This window comes from Suricata suricatta, chromosome 10, assembly GCF_006229205.1.
Source record: "Suricata suricatta isolate VVHF042 chromosome 10, meerkat_22Aug2017_6uvM2_HiC, whole genome shotgun sequence".
Lineage (NCBI taxonomy): Eukaryota > Metazoa > Chordata > Mammalia > Carnivora > Herpestidae > Suricata > Suricata suricatta.
Genome location: NC_043709.1, coordinates 17521276 through 17525920, shown reverse-complemented (window position 1 = coordinate 17525920; position 4645 = coordinate 17521276). Strand labels below are relative to the sequence as shown.

General features: G+C 42.7%; 1 pseudogene; it reads left to right on the top strand.

Moving 5' to 3' along the window:
• Nucleotides 1-2290: 2290 nt before the first annotated feature.
• Nucleotides 2291-3735, top strand: LOC115305086 (annotated as a pseudogene).
• Nucleotides 3736-4645: the final 910 nt, after the last annotated feature.

The window sequence follows — 4645 nt, the reverse complement described above, 5'->3', positions numbered from 1 at the left end:
GTAAAGTCTGTGAGCCCGAGTTTAGGTCCCAGCGAGCCTAAGCCCATAATAAAGCCCTTTGCTTTTGCAAAACAAAACAAAACAAAACAAAACAATAACAACAAAAAAACCAAGATACTCTTTTTTAAATTTTTTTAATGTTTCATTCATTTTTGATACAGCGAGAGACAGAGCATGAGCAGGGAAGGGTCAGAGAGAGGGGGAGACACAGAATCGGAAGCAGGCTCCAGGTCCTGAGTTGTCAGCCCAGAGCCCGACATGGGGCTCAAACCCACGAACGTGAGATCATGACCTGAGCCAAAGCCAGAGGCTCAACTGACTGAGCCACCCAGGGGCCTCTAAAAATACAAGATATTCTTACCCAAGGTAGGGAAAGGGGAAGACAAAGCAAAAAAGAATTCATTATTGCTCAGCAGATCAGTACAAGAGATTTTTTTTTAATGAAGACAAATGTGACTTCCTTTTTAAATAATTTCTATATTGGGAATAAAAATGGCTGTTAAATTGTTTCAGTGTAACAATGAGATATAAAGGAGAGAAGGAAGTATTTTGTACTCTGGCCAAGATGTTTTAAGTGCCAAAAATTCTGCCCAATGAGTACACACACACACACACACACACACACACACACACACACACACGTGTCTAGGTGAATGTAACCTCAAACTATCTGTTTAATAAAGTTGAACTCCATTGAAAATGCTTACTCCACAGGAAAACCACATGCTCAGGAAAAAAAATCCATCTCTCCTACTGGGACACTACCTTTAACAGTAAAACAGGGATTTCATACCATGAAGTGAGATTCTAAAAGCCTATTTTATTAGTACTGTTTGCTCCATGTTGGCCAGCATCTAAATTTTATCAAGGACCACATTAGGCAGCAAGGACTTTGGGCAAGAGTAGGAGGCATCTCCAAAGAGTCCTCACTGATTTCTGCTTCTGGAGGTTTTCAGGAACACACGATTATTTTTCCTTTCCTAAATGTTACCTCCCAGAGTGAAAATTGACCAAGGAGAGTATTGTAGGAGCAGGTGGATTTGTAAAATTATGTGAAACAATGGTTACAATTTTCTAGATTGATGCTCAAATAAGATCAAAACCTAGCTGCTATTCTGCGATCTTTTTCTTCTTCCCTCTGGCAAAAATGATTGAGAGAATGAAACATAAATTCTAACCAGAAAATCAACCTTAGATCCCAATATCTGCCTTTTTTTCCAGCAAAGCAAAACAGACAATTGATCCCCATGTAAACGGCTAAGTCTGTCCTACTTCAGATGCCTAAACTTGAGGGGCCTGGGTTGTTCAGTCTGCTAAGCATCCAACTTAGTTTAGCTCAGATTCATGGGATCGAGCCCCACATCAGGCTCCACTCTGAGAGTGGTGCCTGTTTGGGATTCTCTTTCTCCCTCTGTCCCTCCCAACCCCCTCTCTTTCCAAAAAAAAAAAAAAAAAGTTATTATCTCAAAACAATTTTGAATGGTTAGAAACAAAGATTACAACAATCTGCAAAAAGGTGAAAAAAGGAAATGTGGGTGGTTGTCAAGAAAGTGACATTCCACTGGGGTGCTCAGGTTGCTCAGTCAGTCAAGTGACTGACTTTAGCTCAGGTCATGATCTCGCAGTTCATGGGCTCAAGTCCCACATCAAGGTCTCTGCTGACAGCTCAGAGCTTGGAGCCTGCTTCAGATTCTGTGTCTCCCTCTCTCTCTCTCTCTCTGCTCCTCCCCACCTTCAAAAATAAATAAACATTAAAAAAAAAAAGTGACATTCCACCAAGGGAAGACACACAGGTCAGCAGAAATGGGGCAACTCGGGACAGGAAATCCAGACCCAATTCCCAGCTACACTGGGATAAGGGTAGAGGTTTGTGTAGCTGCTGTCTATGACACTGGCCTATCTAATAATATAATAATGATGAGGAAGAGTGACTGAGCACCCTTTATATGCTAGACACATTCTGAGCACATTGCTTGTTGATTGCAAGGACTGGTGGTGGGAGGGGTTTGAAATAACTGGAAGAACCTCGGTTCATAGCCATCAAATGAGCCCAACAGAAATGAAATTAATTAACAAAATGATTCAGACAATTTCTAAACAAAGCCATGGAAACTGTATGTATTTTTTAATGCAAACTAATTAGTGACATGTATGAACAGGTCCTAGACTGGGGAGTCTCCATGGCCCCTGGAAGGTCGACCTCTACTTCCCAGCAACTTTGAGAATAGAATATTTGAAATCCAGGTCCCTCTGTCCTCCCCAAGCCCACGCAGACCCAGCCAAGCTTGCCATGCCCAAGAACGTGGATCCCCAGAGCAGGTCACCTGCTGGGGTTGTGGTGGCCACAACAAAAGCACCCATGAGGATGGTGACAGGCCAGCCCAGATCTTCTTCAGCAACATCTCCGCGGCCAAAGCTGCTGCTGATGTTATTAGGACAAGCCTTGGACCAAAATGAATGGATAAAATGATTCAAGATGGAAAAGGCAATGTGACCATTACAAATGATGGTGCCACCATTCTGAAACAAATGCCAGTGTTACATCCAGCAGCCAGAATGCTGGTGGAGCTGTCCAAGGCACAAGATATAGAAGCAGGACATGGCACCACATCGGCGGTCATCATTGCTGGCTCTCTCTTAGATTCCTGTACCAAGCTTCTTCAGAAAGGGATTCATCCAACCATCGTTTCTGAGTCGTTCCAGAAGGCTTTGGAAAAGGGTATTGAAATCTTGACTGACATGTCTCGACCTGTGGAACTGAGTGACAGAGAAGCTTTATTAAATAGTGCAATCACTTCATTGAACTCAAAGGTTGTCTCTCAATATTCAAGTCTGCTTTCTCCAATGAGTGTAAATGCAGTGATGAAAGTGATTGACCCAACCACCGCTACTAGCGTAGATCTGAGAGACGTTAAATTCGTTAAGAAACTTGGTGGGAAGACTGATGACTGCGAGCTGCTGGAAGGGCTGGTACTTACTCAAAAGGTGGCAAATTCTTGCATAACCAGAGTTGAAAAGGCTAGGATTGGGCTCATTCAGTTTTGCTTATCTGCTCCCACAACTGATATGGATAATCAAATAGTAGTTTCTGACCATGCCCAGATGCACTGAGTGCTGCGGGAGGAGAGAGCCTATATTCTAACTTTAGGGAAGCAAATTAAAAAAAAACAGGATGTAATGTCCTTCTCATACAGAAGTCTATTCTGAGAGATGCTCTTAGTGACCTTGCATTACAATTTCCTGAACAAAATGAAGATTATGGTGGTTAAGGACATTGAGAGAGAAGACATTGAATTCATTTGTAAGACAATTGGAACCAAACCAGTTGCTCATATTGACCAGTTGAGTGCCAACATGCTGGGATGAGCTGAGTTAGCTGAGGAGGTCAACTTAAATGGTTCTGGCAAACTGCTCAAGATTACAGGCTGGGCAAGCCCTGGAAAAACTGTTACAATTGTTGTTCACGGCTCTAGCAAATTGGTGACTGAAGACGCTGAGCACTCCGTTCATGATGCCCTGTGTGTTATGCGTTGTTTAGTGAAGAAGAGAGCTCTTATGGCAGGAAGTGGTGCTCCAGAGATAGAACTAGCCTTGTGGTTTACTGAATATGCACGAACATTGAGTGGCATGGAATCCTCCTGCGTTCGTGCTTTTGCAGATGCTACTGAAGTCATTCCATTTACACTAGCTGAAAATGCAGATGAACCTCAAGATCTCATTTGGTTCACACAATAATTGCTCATTTTTCCTCAAGCAACAGCCCCATGCAAGCAGAATCAACCAGGAAGCTTTGAAAACTTCTAGTTCTATGCCCCATACCCAGAAGTGCTGATTTGCTTGTTGTGGAAGAGGGCCAGACACTGGGGAATTTCTTCTAAACTCCTCCAGGATCCTAAGCCAGGATTGGAACACACCAAACCAAAGGATGATAAGAACTTCCTCCTCTGGCATCTTCCATTCAGACCATTGGGTTAGCCTCTGAAGGGCCTGTCTGTACTGGAAGTTTCTTAGATTCTTGAGTCATATAATATAATGTTATTTCCAAAAGTCAAAGAGAGAAATACTGCAGAGAGAGATGAATTATTTAACCAAAACTAGTGTCTATAACTGCATGAGTCTCTCAGCTAACTCAGCGTTGTAAAACACAGCCTCCTATGCCTGTCTTGATGATAAGCCCAGACTTTATCCTTGCTGGTTCTGGGTCTGACAATTTTCCATCATGTCAGTGAAACTGGAACACCACCTCCTCCTTATTTATGCATTAAATAGTCATTGTTTTAGGCAGTTGAGGAGTGTGGTTCACAGTACTGACCCTGGGGCCACACAGTTTGAAAACTGGATGCCCACCTACTAGCTGTGGGACCTTAGAAAAGTTGCCTAACCTCTCTGCCTCCATTTCCTTCTCTGTAAAATGGGGGAAATAACTATTTTACCAAGAGTTGTGAATAATAAACAGGGCAATCCATGGAGAAGTCTAGAATAGTGACTAGCATACAGTAAGTTTTCAACAAATGTTGACTGTTACTATTTGTTTTTATTATTTTCAAAGGTGGGTCTGTGCTCTAGGCTGTCAGACGTACAGAGAGGATGAAGGCTTCCCTATGTCCTCAAGGAATTCACAATTGGGCCTGGAAGACAGATATAC